This window comes from Piliocolobus tephrosceles, chromosome 2 (genome assembly GCF_002776525.5).
Source record: "Piliocolobus tephrosceles isolate RC106 chromosome 2, ASM277652v3, whole genome shotgun sequence".
In the NCBI taxonomy this organism is placed as follows: domain Eukaryota; kingdom Metazoa; phylum Chordata; class Mammalia; order Primates; family Cercopithecidae; genus Piliocolobus; species Piliocolobus tephrosceles.
In genome coordinates, this window is record NC_045435.1 from 59,016,601 (window position 1) to 59,041,280 (window position 24,680).

The following is a 24,680-nucleotide window of genomic DNA, read 5'->3' on the forward strand; positions in this document are numbered from 1 at the left end:
TGAGAAGCTCTGGCAAATTAAATGAACCCAAAGAGGGGGTTATGGGAACACCAACTTATAGCTGGTCTGTTTTAGAAGTGCCGGTAAAACAGGCAACCAGAGGCTTGCCTTTGGCATTGGGAGTGGGGGACAGTCTTGTGGGACGAAGCCCTCAACCTCTGTGATCTGAAACTCTCTCTAGGTAGAGTGTCAGTACTGAACTGAAGTTAGTGTCTGCTGGAAAACTGATCGCTTGCTTGATGTGTGGGGGATTCCCCCACACATTTGGTCACATTAACGCATTTTGAGTTTGTTTCTCCCACACAGAAGCCACCCCAACCCCAGATAGATTAACCGGATTATTCTAATGAGCAGTCAGGGCTGAAAGCTATAACATCAGATGTTTAGTAAAGAGTCTTTGTGTTGGGTAGGAAGTTGGCAGGGGGGATAGAGAAGGAAGATTGTTCCATAGTCAAGTAAGTTTTAGAAACATGCATTTCACAATGCACATAAAGATTTTGAAAAATTCTCATATAAGAAAACCTGTTTTAAAATCCTGAATTTCCTAAGTTCATTTTTGTTAAGAACATTTTTAAAGGGAATCCTATTTATATCTACCTAGAAGAATTAGTGTTCCACAGAACATGCTTTAGCTCTCAAACCTGGCTGAACATCAGAATCACATGGGGAACCTATTCAACTACAGTTTCCTAAAACTCATTCCCAGACACTCTGATTCAGTATTATCTAGAGTGGGGCTGTGAAATTTTCTTTTCTTTCAAAGCTCCCAGGTGTTTCTGAGGATCATATTTTGTAGCAATTACCCCACAGAGTTTATATTTAGTTCCATAAACACGCCCCCCCTCCTCCACTTCCAAGCTGGGGACAGGAACAGGTCTTTACACTAGATATGAGGCCTCCTACAACGCTTTGCCTCTAACATTAGCTGAATAAGAGTTTAGTGGTGATGGCTATGTATGAAAGAGCATTTGAAGATAATTAGTATTGGGTCCAACCCAATTATGAATGCCAGGCCCAAGTTAAATTCAGAGGCTTTACATGCAGGTTACCATAAAGCACCTTAGAGAAATATTTAAGTATCACTGCATAAATATCAAGACTCATGGTTCCCAGAGTTAATAAGACCAAGTTTACAGGCTAGGCACAAAAAGCTAAATGCCCACCCTAACTGTGATAACAATTTCTAGAAACACATTTGCAAAAGAGTCTTTAAGTATTAGTTAGAACAAGAAGGGACTTTTTAGGTGTTGATTTTATGAAACAATCTGAAGGCACTGGACAATATGAATTATTCAGAGAAGGCACAAGCTTTTAAAAGAAGCAACATGGCAGCTGTGGTTGTATGGAATGTTAGAATTCCCTTTGAATAAAGCTAGACACCACAACTTGAAAAGCAAGTCGAGAGATTTACACACCTAATTTACAAGGTACCTTTCTATATTCTGCAGAATACAGAGATGTGAGTACTTACTATAAACTGTGGAAAATGCCATGGGCTGTATAAGGAGATGAATTTTCCAAAGTCCTAGAAAGGCCTCAAAAGGCACGCTGAAAAGGTAACTTGTGTGTCTTGTGCTGTGGATGTTCCTAACAGAAAGCTAAGAGGATAAACAGGGTTACCTGGAAAAACCTCCATTTCTCTTTATAGTTCCTTGGTTGCAAGCAAGAATAACCAACTCTGGTAACCTAAGCAAAAAGAGACTATCAAAAGGATATTAAGATCGCATGGAATAGAAGGAAGAACTAGAGGGCCAAGCAGCTCCAAAGCCCTCAGTAGAGATACCATTAATATTGGACCACACACCATGTTCAGTCGGGCCAGGACATTGACACAGCAAAAAGCATAAATCTACTAACCATTTCTTCATCCTTATGTTCCTGAGCCCAAGATTCTACATATGAGGAGAGGGTCTGATCATTGCAACTTCGGTCACATGCCTGCATGATGTACTGGAGCAATGAGAAGAGCCTGGCTGAAGGCTCATCAGAGAGGCCTCATGGTCCACTTCCTATTAGGAGGGTGGGCTGAGGTTTCATCATCCAACAAGACTGCAAACAGTGAAAGAGGTTTTGCTGTTAGAAAAGAAAACTTGTTCCTGTGATTAAAAATAAATGTCCACTACAATATCAATGGCTACTACTTGAAATGTTGTCAAACAGCATTAAATTTCCTTTAATAATGTCTAAGGACAGCAAATGTTATTAGCAAAGGAATGCACCTCAGTCACAAGAGAGAAACACAGAATGATGCCAGAAGATATATTGGTCAGCAGATCAGCACTGTCTACCTTGTCATAGAAACCTCTGCCATATAAAACATTCAAATGTTTTTAAATGGAGGAAAACAAAGAGTGCTTTGTACTCAACTGAAATTGTCCATTTGGAAACCTACAACCTACATGAGATGTCTTCTCATATTACAATATAAAAGCACTTAATTACATTGTGAGATTTTTTTTCATTATGTACACAATAACCTTTGTTGTTTGCTTATTTTCTTGGTTCTCTAATTTAAGCTCCAAATTACTTGTTAATCCCTTTGCATACTGGAATTAAATATGAAATACATTAAGCAAATATAAATATTTCATATATAAAATGCAAATGCACTTTCATACCCAGCTGACTGTTATCCTCCATAATTAACGTGAGACATAATAGAAAATAACTAATCATAGACCAGGCATACATCTCAAAGCTTAGACAGGTTATGGATGTCACTCCACATACCACCCCCAGTCCGTCATTCAGCTCTCTATACTGAATTCAGGCAGATCCTTCAGAGCTAACAATCTGATGTCACCCCAGCCCCTGAAAATCTTGCAATGGCTTTCTACAACATAAAGAGTATCTCCCGATTGCCTCATATTCCCCAATTTGTCCCATTTGCTAGAGATGCTACTTTGCACAATGCCATAATGCAACAATCACAGTCATTGCTTGTTGGTTGTCCAGCTCTTGGGATAACATTCACATTCTAGTCTATGACACTGTGTAAATGAAGGCCCTACTGGCACCCTCCCATACCCCAGCGTCCACTCATACCTTTGGCATTTTCTGCCATTTTTCCTCATAAGTCCATGGTCATTGTACATACTATACCCTCTTTCTTAATTTTATTTATTGATTTATTTGTTGAGACAAGGTCTTGCTCTGTCATCCAGACTGGAGTGCAGTGGCAGGATCACAGCACACTGTAGCCTCAACTTCCCTAGCTCAAGTGATCCTCCCACCTCAGCCTCCCGAGTAGCTAGGACTGCAGGTGTGCAGCAACACGCCAGTCAGTTTTTGTATTTTTTTTGTTGTTGTTTTTGAGACGGGGTTTTGCTATGTTGACCAGTCTGGTCTCAAACTCCTGAGCTCAAGTGATCTGGCCACCTCGGCCTTACAAACTCCTGGGATTACAGGTGTGAGCCACCACCTGGCCATCCTCTGTCTTAAGTGCTCTTTCCAAACCCAATCTGAAAACTGCTCATGTTTCTTCTTTATCTTATCAATTTTTTCCCATAATCTCAATGAAACTACCACCATTATATTCCACATCACACTGTAATTTGAGTTTTCTTTTTACATCAAGCAAAAAGCTCTTTGAAAGCACAAGTAGCATGCATTGTGTATGTACAAGAAGTCTAACTTTAAAACTGTCTATGTAGGACCTCAGTAAAGGCTGACCAATCACATTGATGAGTGTGATGGTAGATGTGATACTTGGGGTTCTCGACCTTCAGCATAAGGAAAAATGGTTTGAGTTATTTCACCACTAAGGGCTTCAAGCAAAAACTGATGACAGCATGTTTTCACAAATGATAAAGCCTCCCTCCAATGATTTTCAAAGTATTGTCTATTCCATTCATATTGACTATATTCTACCTGTATTTTTGAAAATTTGTGTATCTGTGTCTTAAATGATATAGACTCTGATTATCATTTGGCCAAACTCAACTGTACACATCCTTCATCCTTTAGTAGTAGGTCCTTACTATACTATTAAGCAGGTTGTATACATGCTTGACATTTAGGCCTCGTAGCAGGGAACCAGTTGTTTCAGTTAGTTAAGAATACAATGCAAATCAATGTCTATCAATCTTTAATAAAAATCAATTGATAAAATGAAAATTCTGATATAGTGCATCTGGGTGAGGAAAAAAGTTCTGCATTTCTCACAAGCTCCTTGGAGATGCCAATCAATGGGCTACAATTATATCACAGCCATGGGCAAATTTCTTATATAAATGATACTCTATTCTGAACTATAGATCATGTACTTAGACTGTATATCTATATATCTAGACCCAACTAGAATGCATGCTTTTAATCAATGAAATGCAGCATACATAACATCAAAGATCAATATCAAACTCAAATAGTCCCTATTGATGGACAATTTATTATGTTATATTCAGATATAAGGGAAGTAGCCCTTCCACCTGCTTCAGTTGCTCAACCCTGGTAATTCAGGCAATTGAGAGTAGTGAAATCCATCAGTGTAATTATATTTCTATAGCTCTTTTTAAAATCTAAAAGCCTAAGAAAGCAGAATTGGCTGAATTTCTACCATCCTTTCCATTGAAAGTATATATTTTAGGTCTTTCATGAATACTGGTCTGGTGCTCAGAAGAATTACTTAGAAACTATAATAGAGAGTGCATCTTGGAAATTATCTAACAGGGGAGAATACTAGGGCATGAATAATTAGAAGCCTGCAGTCAGGCCAATTTCCATAATGAGGCCATAATCAGATTCTACAGGATATACATAAACGGATGGGGGTCTCTCTCCAGGAATTAAGACACTGATGTGAGTTAGCTTAGTAACTTACCAGAAGAAAAAAAAATGGAAAACAGTAAATTCCCATTGTATGTGTTAGAAATACAGAAAGAAACATATAAAGGTAATTACAACATCTAAGTAATGAGGTCTAATGATGAGCTCTAAACAAAACAGTTTTTGATATAAACATTCTTTGAATCCCATACAATAGGTAGTAAACCAACATACAAAGATGAAACAGAGAAACATTCAAAACAAACTTACTACCAATGTTTCATTCTTGAAAGGCTGTAAAAACACATAGGAAGTAAAATAACATTAACTCGCTTCTCTTCAGATATGTTAAACTCCTTCTTACACGCACGCTAATAATACACCAGTCATTATTGCTGTGCTTGCTAAGTTTTAAAATTCAAAGCACCTATAAAGTGAGTGCTATTCTCCGGAGTAAACAGAAATTCATTTCCCAGTACTGTCAGTATTACAAATAAAAAATGTGTAAATCTTTTATAAAATTTCAATCACATTTGACTGAAAGCAACTGGAAACATTTTTATATTTCTCCTCTGTCACATGTCAGCATTTCTTTTACAGGATGGCAAGATGGGCTATAGCTGAAGTAGAAAGAATACAGATGAGAGCCTGTTCAGTAATTCATTCTTTCTAATAAATAACATTCTTGACCATAGCCAAAACCATTTATCCAAAATGAAATCTCAAATAGTGCTAATCTCATCTCAGTTCTGATACAGTGGCTCGCAATAATAGTCAACCATAAAACAACGCACTATGGAAATGTTGCCTTCCTCTGTCTCTACACAGAGAGGATTGCATTGTCTATCCTGCAGATAAAAGCACAGGAGCAAACATAAATCACTTTATAGAGTATTTTAAAATAATGAAATTTCATATTTGTAAATCATAACATCCACATATTTCATCTACAACACAAGCATCATATTGAATAAATGCATTGAAAGGGTAAAATCATAGTGATAAGCAGCATTTTTAGGAATGGTCTAATTATACATCTGGCACAAGGCTATGTGTATATACAATTAAGTCACTTTAGTCTTCACAACTCTACAGGAATTCCTCCATTATATGTAGGAGGAAAATGAAGCTAAAAGAGGTTAAATGACTTGATCTAATGTTCCATACTAACATTAATATAGATTTGTATATATACTAAATATATAAGCAGTAGAGACAAGATATGAATCACTGAGTCATTCTAAATCACCAAGTCTGCCTCCACACTTTCCTATATATCACATAAAATAGTGTTTTCCAGCTGTGGAGACTAAACACCAACCTAAAACATGGGATTCATTATTTTGGGGAGTACATTATATTACATTTCTTTTCTTAAGAGTTTACCTTAATATGTTGATTTAAATAGCCACATTATAAGAAACCTATAAAAATTTGTAAAAAATAATTAACTCAGAAGAACAGGAAAAGGTTCTTCTCTAAAAATAGTAATGTTTAAAAAATAAAAGTATTAATTTCACTTATACCACATACAATAAACAACAATATACTGGTGAATTTCAATTATTACAAGAATTGAGTAGAATTAACAGAACTCTAAATTATCAACGACCTCACAGTACATATATACACATTACAGCCATCTTAAGAGTATCCAAAATTGTTTTCATATCGGGAATTCTGACCACTGGGTTTAAAAAAGAAAATGAAGGGAAAATACCAAGGCTTTTAAGTTAGATTCTAGTAACTGGTAAGACCTTGAAACGTGCTGAAAAAAATAGAAAAGAAAAACTCTTTATACCATAAAGACCATGTTGTATTATTCTGAGCACAGGATTTTGAATGAAGTTTATTGTACTACAGGTAAGATAGCCAACATTCCACACTGTAACACAGGAATTTTCACAAACATGATACTGCTGCAAAGCATATCACAAATACATGTCACAATATTATCAAAGCAGGTTATTTTCTATTTCTGCTATGCTATAGTGACATCTTACTCTCAGTACCTCAGCCAGGAAGTAGGGAGGTAAAGCTGAGTACAGTGAAAATGGATGTGAAACATCCATGCCATTATTCTCTCTCTCACACACACACACACACACAAAAACAGGTGGGGAGAGGAGAAACAGGCCGCTTCAGTCTCACTCCGAACCTGTTTACTCTTACTAAGAATGTTTGAACAGCTTGTGTATTTTATTTTTCCAGTTCACAAATGGTGGGAAACAGTAAGTAGAAAAGGCTAGTTCACCAAAGCAAAAGATATATATGACGATTGTCTGAAAGGCAGCAGAAAGCAGACAGAGGTCACCAGTGTTGGTCTCAACATTTCAGCTGCACTCGATGGGATACTGTTGCATCCCCCAGTGTCACAGGAATGTGTCAAATGTGTCAAAGAATGTTAAAACAATGAACAACAAATACATAAAACATTTAGGGATACTACGTTCTGTTTAAGTTGTAAAGATGGTAGTATAGGGCTCATTTACATAAAGCTTACAATGTGCCATGCCCACTGCCCTAAAGTCTTAAATGTATATCATTAATGTTCACAGCCTATCTGTAAGATTTCACTTCACAGATTTTAAAAACTGCCTTTGAAAAAGTAAGAACGTGTTTGAGATCACACAGCTAGAAAGAGACACAACAAGGATTCAAACCAGGTCTGTCTGATTCCAAGGCCCATACTCTATTCTAAACTACCAAATTATGTTTATCATGGTGATCCCGTGTCATTAAGAAGTAAATTATATTTAGTCACCTGCTTAAGCAGAAAATGAATACATTTTACAGGGATATCCATTTTTAAAAGCTATTGTTATATTAAAAACAAACCTTCATTTACCATTACTTAGATCCAAGAATTCTAGATGACCTTGTTAGTACTATAATTTTTTTACTAAGAATTAGATGTGCAACTTAAGCAATCACTGTCTCTATAAAGTTGCCATTCACCCAATTAAATACATTAAAAATAATGCTTGAACTCCCAATTAGTTCACTAATCTGTAAGGAGTCTAGAATCAATATCTAGCCAATAGCTAATCAAATAAGTGACTAAAGACAAAAAAATTCATATTTATAATTAGTAGTTGAAGACCCATCATAATATAGATAACAATACAAATTTGCACAACTCAAAACGATGGCAGTGTGCCTAGAATCAAGTCTTACAGAACATACTTGGTGATTTGAGTCATCTCATTGTTTTGTTTGATTGTCTTCTTGTCCAAACTGGACCCATCTCAGCATAAGCACACATGCAACACCTGTTCTCACTGGAAATTTCCATGACAAACCTGAAAGGCACAGGCAACATGGATACTCACGATTTATATTAATACAAGTGTGCAAGGTACAAAGTATTTTTATCTAGAAAAGTTCAGCCCAAAGGTAGAGAGAATGCGTTACTGTGGTTAAGAACAACAACAAAAAACAATTTATATGATATTTTTAAACTCAAGATCATTATAGAATGATGATTAATAATGGAGTAGTGATTCTACTGCCCTAACCTTCATTTTCTTATGAACCCAAAAAAAGACAAAATATTTGCATTTTGGTCCCCCAAATGTGCCACTTCTATTTAATTAATAAAAATAATGAAAATATGTACTTAGGGGCTACGCACTGATATTGACCCTGTCCAAATATGGAAAATATTTTCTTTCCAAACTATGAAAATTTGTTGAGTCTGGCTTAAATATGCAAGAAAAAACAAACTGTTTCTAAAAAGGAACTAATCCTGCAGTCAATTCCAGCTTTTTCAAGTTTCAAAGACCAAGTAATTATCACAAATATTTCCCTAATCACTCTTACTGACTTGCTTGCCCCACTTACCACAAACTCTGAGTAACAACGCTTATGCTCCATGAACATATATTTTCCGAGTGTAATTGTATTTTTGGCATCTACTATGTTTTAGGCAAGAGATACTTAAAGGTGAATAACAATAATCAATAACAAAAACTGTGTACCGGATCCTTACTAGGATTCAGGCACTGTACTACTAGTACTTTGCATGTAGTACTCTACATAATCTTCACAAAACTTGTGTGCCTTAGACAGTGTTATAGATGTGTCCTTCACTAAACTAAGTGATTTAATTTATGATGTCTTTTAATTACCTAACAACCCTACAAAACACATATTATCCCACTACACAGATGATGAATCTGTAACCTAGAAAAGTCAGGTTACTTGCTCACAATCACACAACTAATATAAAATGGATCTAGGATTGGTAAGAATTTTGCCTCCCAACTTCAAGCTGTTATCCACTGTCTCAAGGAACTTCCATTATACTGAGTGACATGTGAAATGAGAGCTATTACAATGTAGAAGGCAAGGCAACAAATTTGTCCTGGCTTGATCAGGACTTTCCTGGTTTAAAAAAATGAATGTCCAGCATCCTGGGAACCCCTCTGTCCTGGGAAAAGCAAGAGAGATGGTCACTGTCATGACAGATATTATATCAGTGGCATGGAAACAAGTACAGTGAGAGTATGTACAGGGGACGGAGCCATTCTTTATGCCTCAATAGTATTGAAAGAGGCTTAACTTAGTGACATTTGAGTTGAGCATTGTGCAAACTGTAATTAACACAGTAGAAGAGGACAGCAAGAGGAGACCAGACAGGCAATGTAAACAGAGTCATGAAAAAAAAAAAAAAAAGTCACATGAAAACTTCCAGGATGGGTGATTAGATTGTTACAGTTGATCTGCAAGCCAGAGGGAGGACAGGAACAGGGAAGTAATGCTGGAAAAGAAAGCATCATCCAGGAGGGACCACAGGCAATCTTGGAAGAAGGTATTAAGCCTGAGGATGTGATTTCACCTCATTTCCCTTCCATAACTCTGTAAGGAGAGATAAGCTTTGAGAATAATTAACACCTTTAAGTTTATAATTTAGTGAGAGCTCTATGTGCCTGGGTAGGGATATGCCAAATGGTTCTTGACTGGAAGTCTGATGCATTACGAGGGAGTGGAACTGTTAGGCACACAACCCAAGTAACAGAAGATGAGCTCAAGGAAACAAACAAACAAATAAAACCCCCACTCCCATCCTTATCCAGTATTCTTTCCTCTTTTTTGCTTGGTCTAATAAATCAGTATTCACTTTAAGTGATAAAAATCCAACCCAAATCAGCTTACATAAAAGGGTAATTTATGAATCTGAAGAGCTGCAAAATCATCAGGTGATATGGTTTGGCTCTGAGTCCTCACTCAAATCTTATCTCAAATTGTAATCCCCGGAATCCCCAAGTGTTAAGGGTGGAACCTGATGGGAGGTGATTGGATCATGGGAGCAGTTCCCTCATGCTGTTTTTGTGATAGTGAATGATTCTCACAAGATCCGATGGTTTTATAAGGGGATTTTCCTCCTTTGCTCATTCACTCTCTCTTGCTTGCTGCCATGTAAGAAATATCTTTGCTTCTCTCTCCCCTTCCACCATGATTTTAAGTTTCCTGAGGCCTCCTAAGCCATATAGAACTGTGAATCCATCAAACCTCTTTCCTTTATAAATTACCCAGTATTGGGTAGTTCTTTATAACAATGTGAGAACGGACTAATGCAGTAAATTGGTACTGCAGAGAGTGGGGTACTGTTATAAAGATACCTGAAAATGTGGAAGCAACTTTGTAACTGGGTAACAGATAGAGCTGGAACAGTTTGGAGGGCTCAGAAGAAAACAGGAAGATGTCGGAAAGTTTCGAACTTACTAGAGACTTGGAGGACTCAAAAGAGAGAAAGATGTGGGAAAGTCTGGAACTTCCTAGAGACTTGTCGAATGGTTTTGGCCAAAATGCTAATAATGATTTGGACAATGAAGTCCAGGTCAGATGGAGATGAGGAACTTATTGAGAACTGGGATGCTTTAGCAAAGAGACTAGCAGAATTTTGCCCTTGCCCTAGAGATCTGTGGAACTTTAAACTTGAGTGTGATGATCTGAAATTGGAAATTATGTTTAAAAGGGAAGCAGGACATAAAGGTTTGAAAAATTTGCAGCCTGATGATGCTATAGAAAAGAAAACCCATTTTCTGGGGAGAAATTCAAGCCAGCTGCAGAAATTTGCAGAAGTAATGAGGAGCGAGGACAATGGGGAAAATGTCTTCAAGGCGAGACAGAGATCTTGGTGGCAGCCCCTCCCATCACAGGCCCAGAGGTCTAGGAGGGAAAAATGGTTTCTTGGGCAAGGCACTGGGTCCCCTGCTGTGCACAGCCTAGGGACTTGGTGCCCTGTGTCCCAGCCACTCCAACTGTAGCTAAAAGGGGCCAAGGTATAGCTCAAGCTATTGCTTCAGAAGGTGTAAGTCCCAAGCCTTGACAGGTTCCCCATGGTGTTGGTCCTGTGGGTGTGCAGAAGACAAGAATTAAGGTGTGGGAGCCTCTGCCTAGATTTCAGTAGATGTATGTAAATGCCTGGATGTCCAGGCAAGAGGTGTGATGCAGGGGCAGAGCCCTCATGAAGAACCTCTGTTAGGGCAGTGCACAAGGGAAATGGGGGATAGAGCCCCCAACACAGTCACCACTGGGACACTGCCTAGTGGAGCTGTGAGAAGAGGGCTATGGTCCTCTAGACCCCAGAATGGTAGATCCACTGACAGCTTGCACTGTACACCATGAAAGCAGACACTCAACTCCAGCCATGAAAGCAGCTGGGAGGGGGGCTGTAGCCTGCAAAGCCACAGGGGCGGAACTGCCCCAGACAGTGGGAACCCACCTCCTGCATCAGCATGACCTGAACTTGAGACATGGAGTCAAAGAAGATCATTTCAGAGCTTTAAGATTTAATAACTGCTCTGCCTGGTTTCAGACTGGCATAGGGCCTGTAACCCCTTCGTTTTGGCTGATTTCTCCCATTTGGCATAAGAACATTTACCCAATCCCCATACTCCCACTGTGTCTCAGAAGTAACTAACTTGTTTTTTATTTTACAGGCTCATAGATAGAAGGGACTTGCCTTGTCTCAGATGAGACTTTGGACTGTGGACTTTTGAGCTAATGCCAAAATGGGCTAAGATTCTGGGGGTCTGTTGGGAAGGTATGTTGAAATGTGAAAAGATATGATTTTGGAGGGCCAGGGGAAGAATGATATGGTTTGGCTCTGTGTCTCCACACAAATCTCATCTATTGAAACGTAATTCCCATAATGCACATATGTCAAGGGTGGGACGTGGTAGGAGGTGATTGTATTGTGGGAGCAGGTTCCCCCATGCTGTTCTCAAGATTGTGAGTTCTCATGAGATCTGATGGTTTTATAAGGGGCTCTTCCTCCTTTGGTGTCTCTTGCCTGCCACCATGTAAGACATGCCTTTTGCCTGCCACCATGTAAGACATGCCTTTGCTTCTCTCGTGCCTTCTGCCATGATTGTAAATTTCCTGAGGCCATGTGTAACTGAATGAATTGAACCTCTTTCCTTTATAAATTACCCAGTCTCAGGCAGTTCTTTATAGCAGTGGGAGAACAGACTAATATAGCGGGTTAACTCACCTTAGACATAGCCAGATAAATGGGCTCATATGATGCAAGAGGAGCTGGTTTTGCTCCATCATGCCCCTTGCTACCGTTCTGTTGGCTTCATTCTCAAGTAATATGTGGTGACCCCAGCAGCTCTAGGTTCTTTTTTCGGTGGTAAGACAGCTGTAGCAGTGGCAGGCCCATATGCTCCCTGGTTCTAATCTCCTTACCTATAGGAATTAGTTCAAGGGCATGCATGGAACCCAACTAGAGCCACTGTGAAAAAGCAAAGCATCTCACTGCAGTGGTTCTCACTTGGGCCATGCCTGTTCTGTTCTAGAAGCAATTACTGTGGACAGGAAAAGTCAATGCTCTTCCCGACGAGACCTGGTTCCCATGCTCCAATCCTTAAATGGGAAATGCAATCCCACCCAGACCATATGCACTAAGAATGGGATAGTAATAGAGGTCAAAATTAAAAGGAAGCAAGGGAATGGGCATTTATTAGCCAAATAACCAAAATCCATGCTCTCTTTTCCCCATACCTAGAGAATTCGCTGATATTCTCACATGCTCTCATTGGAAACTTATGACAAAACTGGCTAGTTATTTACCAAACCTGTTTTCCTTTCTCCCTTCTCCCCCAGGCACTCTGCCAGATGCCACTTCTCAGTTTCCCTTGTAGTAAAGGATGTCTAAATGACTGAGGTCCACCCCAGGGAATATGGGCAGAAGTCATGATAACCACTTGCAGGCTGTGCCTACAACCACCTCCAATGAGACTTCTCTGGATTATTTATCTCCTCGCACCCTGTATCTTGAATGAATGATGAGGACTCTAGGTACTTAAAGAAGAACAAAGCCACAAAACTCTAAGGAACCTGATTCCCTGAATGACCCCATGGACAGCCACTCAATCAGGACCTATTCTACGAGTACTGAACTACCACACAGGAGCAAGAAGTAAAAAGTTAAAATAAGTCACTGAAAATTAAGAGCTTATCTATTACAGCAGCTCATGTTAGCCTGTTACAAAGCCCTGTGGAATTTGGTTGAAAACACGACAGTAAGCATGTGAAAACCTCTCCAGCCCTCCAACCCCATTAAATCACAAGAAGGGGCTTGAAACATACACACACACATACACACACACACGTAGATATAAATGGCACAGAAGTGGGAAAAATTGGAAGAAAGGAGTTCAGAAAAAAAGCAAATTTCTCAGGACATGAGGCTCAAGGAAACTAAAGAGGAAATGAACAGGGACTTTTGCAAAAGAAGTGACTGGTAAGTATACAGTATTTTATGCCTACTTACATGGTAAGAAGATATATATCATTAACTAATCGTGAAGATGCAACAAATACATACTGAACAAGAGGAAAAAACTGACTCTTTAATGTTGGAACAACAACTATCTTAGCAAAAAGTAAACTCTTACTATTGACCACTACACATTTCTACTGCAGCCATTGGGAACCAAAACTGTAACAGGCATTTTTATGAAAGACAAATACATAGGAAACGTAAGATGAAGCAGATTCTCTAATGGAAATGGGCCAGCAGGATGAGAACAAGAGGGACCATTTTCTTTTAGAGGGGTACCTGGGATATATATACAGTCCCCTTAGTCATGCAGAAAATAAAAATAAATAAATACATAAATAAAAAAAAAATTGCAAAGCTCAGTATATTACGGATTACATCTTTTTTTCTACTTTAGTATTTTAAAAAATTCTCCTGGCGACATTTTTTATATATAGGCAAAAGTAAAAAGTGGTCCAGTGGCTTAAATAAGAAAAGTATTGAGGCAAAAGCAAAAAAAGCTGTTAAAAAAAACCAATTCTGGAGGGAGAGAACCTGGTTCAGATCCCAGCTCTGCTACTTACTAGCTATGATGAACAAATAACTTAGTTTCTCTATGCCTAGTTTTCCTCATCTGTACAACAGAGATAATAACAGAAGGGCAAAGTAGGGCAAAGTGCTTTAAAAAGTATCTCAGAAATAGTAAGCACTATGTATGTATTAACTGCTTCTATTATTATGTATTGTATCCATTCCAGTTTTTCTACCAGAAAAAACACAAAACAAAACAAAACAAAAAAAAAAAAAAACAAGGGTTAGGAGAAGAAAGGGAAGTAACAGTCAATGAACATGGAAGAAATATCACATATAGTAATAAAACATCAGAGAATCCTAGTTGCTCCCCCAACAATTTCTTCTCCTTCCTGCATAACACTTCTAGACTGTATTTCCCAGCCTCCTTAATAGCAACATACATCCACAAAGAACTGGGTTCTGACCAGTGCAATGTAAGGAAATGTAATATGCACTCATTCCAGTTTTGGGCAATTAACATCCTTCCAAGTCTTCCTCTTTCCAATGGCTTGATGTAAGTAAGCACGGTGACCCTGCTGAAGATGGCAAGGGCACAGAACAGATGAAGGTTGGGTCTCTGAATCACACTTTGAGGGAGTACTGCCATGATCACCCATTCTGGGACTTCATACAACCAAGAAATAAATATATTTCACATCTGAGGCAGTATCCTTTTTGGATCCATTATAGCTGTTAAAAAGTCAATCTAATAGAGCCAAGCTCTTGACCCATGTCGACTCACGCTCTCATGTTTAATCCCTATCATGATGCCTTAAAATAGATGTTATCCCAATTTTATAGCTAAAGAAACTAAGGCTCACAGAAATTAAGGAACTACATTGCCCAGTACTGTAAATGTCATAAATGATGGAGCCAGATTTGGATCTGGGTTAATCTGCTTCAAGATTTATGAACTTTCCAGCCTCTACACAACACTGCAATGTGGAAAGTGTCCTTCCGATCTTCCCTCATTTACTCCTTGGATTCTTCACTTCCTGACCATTGGTACTTAATCTTTAAACTAAAACTCCATTTTTAAAAATTCACCTGTATATCTACTTTGGGAGATCTAAGATGACATCTCCAAAACACATTCATCCCTTATAGCTCATTCTATCCACATATGAGTCCATGACAGGACAACAAGTGTGCTTAATCTATTTTTTACAAAAGATATAGAAGTGTAGCAGTTTTACAACTGGCTAGAGTATCAGAGATAACGAACGGCGCAGCAGAGATAAGGAGAGAAAGATTTTAAAAATATCAAACCGGCAGTGATCTTTAAAGTGTGGTATACACCCCAGGGGCTGTGCAAAACGATCCACTGGGATACATAACAACAGCATGAGAACTTCTATTTCATAATTTTTGCTTTATTCATCTTTTTTTGTTTCTTTTTCTGTGTGTTTTACAAGTAGTGTATCATATAATAGCATGTCTTCAGTTTATAAATAAATGTTATTGATATCTTCTGATAGTAAACGACAATAATATGAAGATCGATAAATCTAGGCAGTAAATCCTGCCTCCTTGCCTCCTTCACTAGGCTTAAAACATAGCATTATAGGGAAAAATGAACAAAAAGGAACAAAAAAATCATTGTGTAGAGACAACCCCCGCCTATCATATGAAATAGGTTCATTCAACTAAAACAATATAAAAGCAAGTTTGTACAAAATATTAATTTTTTAAGATAAGAGAGATTGAAGCTAATGTGTATTATGTCTGTCTTCAAACATAACAAAGAAGAACCAACAAGTTAAAATCATAATCAGACAAACTTGTAGAAAAGTCAGTACCATGCATGGGAATTTTCTGCTGAGAAGCTTTATTTTTTTAAAACTAAATTGAAGGAATGGATGTCCTGTACACATTTCAGAAGAAAAATTGCAGCCAAAAGATTTAGTGCTTAGAGCGGAAAAGAAATCAGAAGACCTACTTTTGAACAAAAAGGAGAAAGAAGTAGGTAAAATAAGTGAATGATAAAAAATCCAACATCATTTGAAAGGTTTGTTCTCTAATCACTCTTAATTATCTACCAATATGAAATGACTATGGAGAAAGGTACTGAATTGACTCCCAACTGACTTGAAAAGTTTTACAACTCAAAGAAACTGAAAAGTGTTGTTAAAAAAAAGAAAAAGAAAAAACTGCAAATAAGAAAATCTACCTCTGTTGAAACTTACATGTGGCTCTGACAAGCACCCTTAAACAAGTCACTTCTCTTAGACTCTTAGTCTTTAACTGAAAAGATCAGTTTTTCCATCCTTGCCAGCTACCTCCCAGGGTTCAGATGGAAAAACAATGAGGTTTATCACCATCATCTCTCCTCAACAAGACAGAGCAGCTGAAACCAGCTTCAACAAACAAATCAATAGCTATTTCATAAGGTAGCAAAAATAATATTCTCATGAAACTTGTTTTTGATCCTTACAATCTTACCTACTCCTGCGACCCACTGCAGAGATTCCCACAACATCTTTAAAGAAATCAAGATAAAAATAGCAAGAATATACTTACGGGTAACATGTGAATTTTCTCATGAATGGCACCCAAATCACCTCAAGGTGCCTGTCTACATGACACACTGTTCTTTTTCACCCACTTGGGTAGAGACAGAGAAAGACAGAACAAACTTGCTATTAGCCAGACTTGGGAACGCTATTGCGTGGACCTGCTCATACGCACCTACACAGTCTTTACACTCCTACCCCATTCCCTAAAGGACATAAACCACAAACCTCAAAAAAAAAAAAAAAAATACAAGCACTTTCCAAATTATCTTACGTAGGTGTCCAAACGATTCAGTTATGTGGCGTTACTCCTTAAACTATACAGCTCCCACTACAGTAAACTGCAAGAGCTTCCCATGCAATTAAATGACACTGTTATTATTCTGACAAACATGTCCCCGCCCCTATGTTGATTCCAGCAGGAAAACTAGAAAAACTTCCACGAACATTCCTTGCAGGAACTCCTCTTTACAAATAAAAGCTCCAACACACCTCAAGATTCAGCCCACTCTCCTCCACGCAGACCACACACCCAAGGTGCTCAGTCACACTGATTCGCCCTACACAACCTCCGCAAGCTTTTTCGCACCAAATCTGGAGACCCTGGCCAGCAAGCAACCGCCTTATCTTCCCGATGCGCGAAGCCGCCTCCTCGCAGGAGCTCCGCTGTGCTGCAAAACGTTTTCATGCAGCCGACTCTCTGGCTGGTTCAGAGAGATTCAGGAGCCCACGTCCTCCTACCCTCACCTCCATACCTTTCATAAATAGTAAAATATATACACGAAGCACAAGAGAGAAAATGTACGAAGATTTTGAGCCCTCCGTTCCAGAAGGAGCGCCAGTGGATTGGTGTCTGTGGGGCGCCTGGCGCACAGCTCGCTGCTGTCTGGGTCCGGGGAGGAGACAAGACGGTTGTCTTGCCTCTCAAAAGAAACTGGAAATCCCCCAGAAGTTGTTAGAAACGAATGCCACCCCACAAGCTTCCCTGGCAGAGACTGAGGAAGCCAGGTACCTTTCATAAGAGCAGGCACCTGGTCTGTCGCTCCCCGCTGTAGCCCCAGCGCTTAGCACCCAGCCTGGCACACAGTGGACGCTCCAAAAATCAGTGTGTTTCCACACGCTCCTTCCATCAGGGCTACGGGCTCCTGTTCCTTTAGTCCCAATTCCCTTCAAACCCCAAGTTCGCCTCCCTCTGCTGTGGGCTGTAACTGGGCTATCAGAAGAAAAGCCCCGCCAAGAACCCGGCGCCAGAGCTCACGTGAGGGCGCACGGAGAAGGGGCAGTGGCCTGAACCATTTGGAGGAGCTGATTTTAAGGGTTCCCGAAGCATTCAGGGCTCTGGGTTCCTTATTTTGTGGCTGCCTCGCAGCGCAACAAACTTACTTTCTGACTAAGAAGGAGAAGAAGGGTCGCTGTGGGGTGACTGTGGCGTCGTCGGGGCCCTGACTCCCTCTGGGCTCAGGCGTTCAGCTCCCGCTGGTCCGACCCTGCAGGGCTGTCAGGCTCTGGGCTGTAGGGCCCCATAGACGCTGTCCAGCTCTGCAGGAGTGAGAGCCCCAGGAAGCCTCTCTGTCCTTCAGGCAGCCTGCGCGGACCCTGCCCTTTTCCCCCAAATCCGCGAGCCGGGTCCCCGGGACACTGCGCGCCCACGCCGGAGCCGGACCCAAACAACTCGCGCCTCACTTACCTCAGCACCTGGGCACTGGGCTGGCGAGAGCCTCGGGTGCTGCGCTGGCACAGTCCGAGGGGCCTGGTGTAGTGGCGAAAGCTCCCTACTTGTAACCAATCCTGGTGTTGAACCCAGTGCTCGGTCTGGTGCGGCGTTCCCCTCCCTCCTGGCGCTCGCGGCGGCTGGAAAAACCTGGCGCGCCGGAGTTGAGGCTGCCGGCTCCTTAGCCGCGGGGAGGGGGAGAAGTGCACGGAGGGGAGAGGCGCGGATGGGTGGGTAGGGGCGGGAGACTAGAGGGGAGGAGGAGAGGCGCGGGAGGCCCGGAGCCCGCGCACCGCGGAGCCGGGCATGCTCAGTGCGCGGCCGAAGGAGAAGAGCACTGGGACCCAGCACCTGCTAGGTGCTGCCGAGAGGAGGCAACCCCAGGTCCCCAACGCGCGAAATTAGGAAAGGGCACCTCTCCTGATTCTTAGGCAAGAGGAGATTATCAACGTGCAGGGACGTAGGGATTGTGCTGTTCAGCGGCTAGGGATATGCCGAGATGATGTCTCCTTCGTTTGCAACCCGAATATCGGGGCACAAGGAGGCGCGACCTTCCTTGGTACCCAAACCTCTGGCCTCCGGGAGACGCGAAATTCGGGGGACCGTTAAGGCGCACTGGCCAGGGAAACAAATGCTTCTGCGTCTGGGCTGAAAATTGTCGAACCGGGGAATGTGGGTGGGCAGGTGGCTTTGAACTCAAGCCAGAAGAGGGGCGTTGGGAGGTTTTTACCTGCCTGTCCTTAGGCGAAGGACATTGGCTAGACAGGCTGCGTTACAGACCTGAAGTCTCATCCATGCAACATGCTTTCAGGTTGGAATGTGGGGCGGGGGCCGGGGAAGGTCAGAGGGAACAGTTGCTGTAAAATAGGTACAAGGATCAGTTTGTGGTGTCTTGGTCGCGGGGGTGGGGCATGTTGAAAGCCTTGTTATTCGAAAGAATGTGCTTTGAACGGCATTACCATAGTCATTCTACATTATGAATCTACTGTTTCCTTGCAGAAGTGGCTCCCTTCGCCCCAACTCCAAACCTCAGGGTAACCGTAGAGATTGGCTGCAATGCCCCAGCTCCTTACCAGCGCTGTGCAAAGTGACTTTGACAGACAGAGGAAAGCCAACCCAGTTGAACTCGTCTGGAAAGCATTTCCAGCAACCCAGAGAGGAATCTCTGTTTCTCTCTATGGGAAAAAGCCCCAGGGGTTTTGCTGAACCCACGTCTTCCTGCTCACCTCTCAGCAGTTCAGAGCTACATAAACAACTTCTGACCACTCACACAATCATGTAAACCTACCCTTGACATCTCCATTATGTGTAAAAGATGTTAACTGGAAAACTATTTTTAAACTACTGTAGTAAGCAAATAAACATCCAACTCCAACATGTATGTGCAGCAGCTTTATTAGTTCATTCAATGTTGGTTTGGTTTGGTTTTGTGTTTGTCTTCTGCTTTTTAAAATTAATTATTATTTTTATAATTCCTGTTCTGGAAGTGGGCAAATCAGACTAGTGATAGGTATTGTTGTGGTCAAATTTTTCATCACTTGAAATTCCATGACTTTCATGATTGCTGAGATTAATGCCAAAGAAAGAAGTTACCACCCCCATCCCCACCCCAACCTCCCCACCAAAGTTTCCTGATTACTTAAAGTTGGAGAGAGATTTTAAGGCTTTTTCCTCCCTCCTTGCCTGCTATGTTTCTGTAATAGAGGCACTTTTGCAAAACTGGAATGTTGGTGGTGCAGGTGTTTTCCATGGTAAACAGACACTGAGGATCAATGGTTCCCAGGTTCCTACTCACTTTGAAGGCTTTTGTGCTTCTGCCAGAACCATGATATACTACCTGTACTACGTATGATTTTTTTCGATTATTTTCCTGCAACTAGTCAATTAAAAGTACGTATATATAACTTTTAGTAAGATCATTTATCAAAATATGCTTCACCAGAAGTTCTCCAGAAAATATTCCTGTGTAACCATGCATACTCCTAACACATTAAAGGGAAATGTCATGTTTTAGACTGGACACACAATTTCAGAAAAGAACAAAGAATAAAATATGCTGTCACATTCCCCACTGGGACTATAAATTGAAGCAATTTTCAAAGTTGTATGACAATTTCAGGCAAAGACCCTTAACTGTATTTCTAAATTTCAAATGTATATATTTTGTTTCCATTCTCCCCTTTGGCCCTTATTCTGTGCCTGCTATATGGTAGGCATTGTCTTCTAGTAGATTCTGGGAAACAAACTAAACATGACCAAGACTTGCTCCACAGTTCACCATGTAGTTAGGAAAACAGGCATTGTGTATCTGGAGAGACAGATTTGGGTCATGTTGAGGGGATGTCAGTTAAACGTTAAGTTAGGAGGAGGCATTTTTCTTTTCACCAACACACCCCTACTGATCCAACGCTAAGCTTGTTCAGTACCTCCACAACATTTTCTCTAAAACAGCAGCTAGTTTAAAATGCAGCCAATAATCCAGTCCCTTTTTTCCATCCTGCAGGGAAGAAGCGATGCTCAGCTGCCACTTCTGCCAAGACAGAAAGCCTCTCACCGAAGCTTTCAGGATTGGGGAGTGTTCCTAATAGACTCAGCCCCTGTCAGGAGACAGAAATGGTTTATTTTGATGACAGTAGCCTCACATGTGTGTCTCTACATATCCAGGACCCCGGCTGCATGTCAGTTTCTTGATCAGGGGACCTGTGATTGGGATTCTCTGGAGGGGAATGTTCCAAATGAAATCAATTAACGCCGCCAGCAGCAAGTTCAATACCACTGCACTGAGACCCAGCTCTGTATCATTGCATGAATGAATTACTAGTGCTCATGTAATTTGCAAATAATCATCATTATAACACAGAGGAAAATTTCTCCTGCCCATTTAGCCTGAGTAGCACCTGAACAGAGAGCTGCAATAACCCTCACAACACCCTCCAAAATAACTATTTACACATATGTGAAGTTTTACATCCAGGTCTTTTAATATGGGAGTATCTACATGGACACAAGGTCACCTCTTACGCTCATTAAACCAATTGAATGAGGTCTGATAACTCTTAAGGGAAATCAACGCTGAAACTGCTTTTGACTTTTTGGAAACATGAATGGAATATATCATCAGGTTTTACTCAGCATGCAACAGTTCTGCAAACTCCAGAAAGGACCTCTCTCTGTCCCACTCCCCCATTACGCCTGCCCTATTCCTTCTCTACACATCTGAGGATTTGATGAGTGGGGATTTACTATAAGACGAGGAAAGAGGAAAAGTATCACAGGAAAAGAAATACCTCTTTTCTGACCACATCTGATTTGATGCAATTTTCTCCTTACTCCTGGCATCCAGTGGGATTTTTAAAAACTCATACATACCATCTTTCTTTGTTCTAAATGACTTGAATAAGGTTGTTCAATGGCAGGAGTGACTCAATCAGATAAAAATATGTAGGTAATTACGGTTTTACTTGTTTCATGTGTAGGTACCTGAATAGATCTTCAAGCATAAAGTAGCACTGGTTGGTATCCCATCCCTGATTTTAAAATATAAACCCAAGTTTGCTTTAATTAAGTAGATAAAGTAGTATTTTAATAAAGAATTATATCAAGAAGAGGTTTGTGTTCAGTTTCGAATTGGAGTGTAATAAAATAGAACTCAGCTAAGGATTTTCAGACCAGCCTTGCAAAGCTTCCTCCTCTGCAATTGTTTTAGTTGACTGATTGACACTTAAGCTTTAAACTAAGGACATTGGACTAATAATGGGCCCATATTGGGATAATGATAATTAGCACACAAAAGCACAGTTAATTGCCATGAAGGTTGCGACACAGACTGACAGATACAGTCAAAGTAAACTAGAAGCCTGACACCCCAGCCAAGATTCCTTTATAAACATGGCTGTGAGACACCCACCAAATTTAAACATAAGAAGGTGGAATTAGGGATCAATCAACTGTTTTCTTAGCCATATGTTTTCCAGATTTTTTTGATTCTTTATACAAAATCCAAAAATAATTGTTCCAAAGGTCTTTAGTTGCAAAAGAATTTATAGTTGATTTCTGTAGTCCTCAGTAATTATGTTCTATAAAGTCACTACAAACTGTGGAGACAATAGAGGGTTATGTTCCTGACAGCCTCTGGTAACAAGATTTTCACCAACTGATAAAGATACCTTTTTTAATATATACTGTTGATTCATTAACATAGAACTCATGGCCTGCAGCACTATAATTCTTGCCTGAACAAATTATCTAACACATGTATTTTTTCTGTGAGGCACATCACAGCTTTCTTTTGCTTAGGAATGCTAGACAGCACTCCAGCACTATGCTTGAGGCCATTTTAAGCAGCAAAATCACCAACAGAAAAACCCAAAATTTGAGAAACATGCACTAAATATACTGCAAAAAGGAGACTTTTTTAGAATATAAGAGCTGAAACAAGAACACAGAGCATCTCTTTGCTTGATCTCAGCTGGGAATGTGTGCAATGGGCAACTAAAATTTTCATTCTCTGTGCATCTACAAATACCTCTGTGTGTCTACAAGTGTCTCCTCAAGTGCCTTAAGTATTGACTTTGGAGTTATAAGTAAATTTCAGCAAGTGGGCAAATTCACAAATATGGTATCTGTGAATAATGAGGGTCAACTGTACCAAATGTCTCCTTTAAACGGCCACATCTGCCCATATGGTATGCGAGTCAATTTAGAGACATTCAATTTATACAGAATTCATCAAATCATTTATCTTTTCATCTTATCCTAAACAATTTACACTCTATTCACTTAACTGTAATATACTTTCTTCAATATTTTCATTTTGTTCATATTTTTAATACCAGTTTCTTCATATTCAATGTGTCCTGAACTTTTTTCTGTCATTCAATAGTTATATATCCCCTCACTTTTAAAAGCTGCTTAATAATCCACTTCAAAATATACTACAGATAACTCAATCAGTTCTCTATTGTTGAGCATTCAAATTGTTTGTGTTCTGCTGTGATAAATAACTCATTGATAAATACACTAAAGTTAAATTTTACACACATTTTAAATTATTAACTCAGAATAAATTCCCAGAACTTGATCTAGTAGGTCAAACAGTGTGTCAGTCCATTTCACACTTCTGATAAAGACATACAGAGACTGGGTAATTTACAAAAGAAAGAAGTTTAACTGCAGTCACAGTTGCATGTGGCTTGGGAAGCCTCACAAGCATGGTGGAAGGCAAGGAGGAGCAAGTCACATCTTACATGGAGGGCAGCAGACAAAGAGAGGAGAGAACCTGTGCAGAGAAACTCTGGTTTTCAAAACCATCAGATCTTGTGAGACACATTCACTATCACAAGAACAGCACAGGAAAGACCTGCCCCCATGATTCAATTGTCTCCCACTGGGCCGCTCCCACAACACATAGGAATTATGGGTGGGGACAGGGAGTCAAACCATATCAAAAGTATTGTGACTTTCCTCATTCATAATTATTAGATTCTGTCTGGTAGATGTCCATGATAAACAATTAGAGGTAATGAGGGCTGGGCTCTAGGCCTCATACTCATCACCCTCAAAATAATGTAGTAAATTATAAGAAGAGATAATTCAAGGCTAAATTCTGCACACATAACAACATAGCAGACATTAAAAAACAGTCATTCAAACTGTAAGCTCAATAAAATCCCAACTCTCTGTCCTTACGGTTTCTCCAATAGCCCTTTGAATCAAAGATTCACCAGAGGCAAATGTGACAATATTGCAAGGGCAGGATTCAATTAAAGTCTTACTTAGAGTCAGGCAAAAAAACTCTCTGAAAACTGCTCAACACAGAACTGATTGGAATCAAAATCACAAAACATGATTCCTATATTCTTATATTCCTACAAGAATATAGGTTAATGGGCTCACCAGATTTTCTTTCTGTGCTATGCAAGGGCAAAATTCACTGTGTAGTATTTCTAGCCAGACCCATATCTTAAACACTAATCATTTTGCCAGAGACAATAATCATTCACCAGTGATAATAATCATTGCTATGTTCAATTGTGCCAATTAGCAAGGCTTGTATTGTTAATAGTAAATACTGTTAATTGAATCTCAAGTGAGTTTCAGATAAGATGTTTACAGATGCTACCTTCCCTCTGCAATATGTATTCCTGATTAGGGCTCTGCAAATGTTAACAGTAGTACCCTTATAGGTTAAAACCAATACACACAAAAACACATGCAAACACACAACCATCAGCCATACATCACACTATATATAACATCTTTAAAAAAATTAAATGCAACATGGAAAGGTTATATTTGTTTTTAATATGATACTTATTCATTTTGCTAAAGTTCGTGCCAATTTACT

The 24,680-nt window shown here is 39.9% G+C and overlaps 1 protein-coding gene and 1 long non-coding RNA gene across 3 annotated transcripts in view; one reads left to right on the forward strand and one right to left on the reverse strand.

The window, feature by feature from the left end:
- LOC111546982 overlaps nucleotides 1-7,209 on the forward strand; it is a 40,618-nt gene extending 33,409 nt beyond the window's left edge. Inside the window, exon 3 of the long non-coding RNA XR_002732989.1 lies at nucleotides 6,976-7,209. This is a non-coding gene — a long non-coding RNA (uncharacterized LOC111546982). The remainder of the gene's footprint in view (nucleotides 1-6,975) is intronic.
- CNTN4 (contactin 4) overlaps nucleotides 1-18,486 on the reverse strand; it is a 976,954-nt gene extending 958,468 nt beyond the window's left edge. Inside the window, exons 1-2 of one of the 2 annotated variants that reach the window (XM_023218604.1) lie at nucleotides 18,311-18,486; nucleotides 17,636-18,013 (exon numbers count right to left, since the gene is read on the reverse strand). The gene's annotated coding sequence lies outside the window, so the exon portion shown is untranslated. Of the gene's footprint in view, nucleotides 1-16,630; nucleotides 16,715-17,635; nucleotides 18,014-18,310 lie in introns of both variants that reach the window. The other variant, XM_023218603.2, reaches the window with a different exon arrangement.
- Between the last annotated feature and the right edge of the window lie 6,194 nt (nucleotides 18,487-24,680).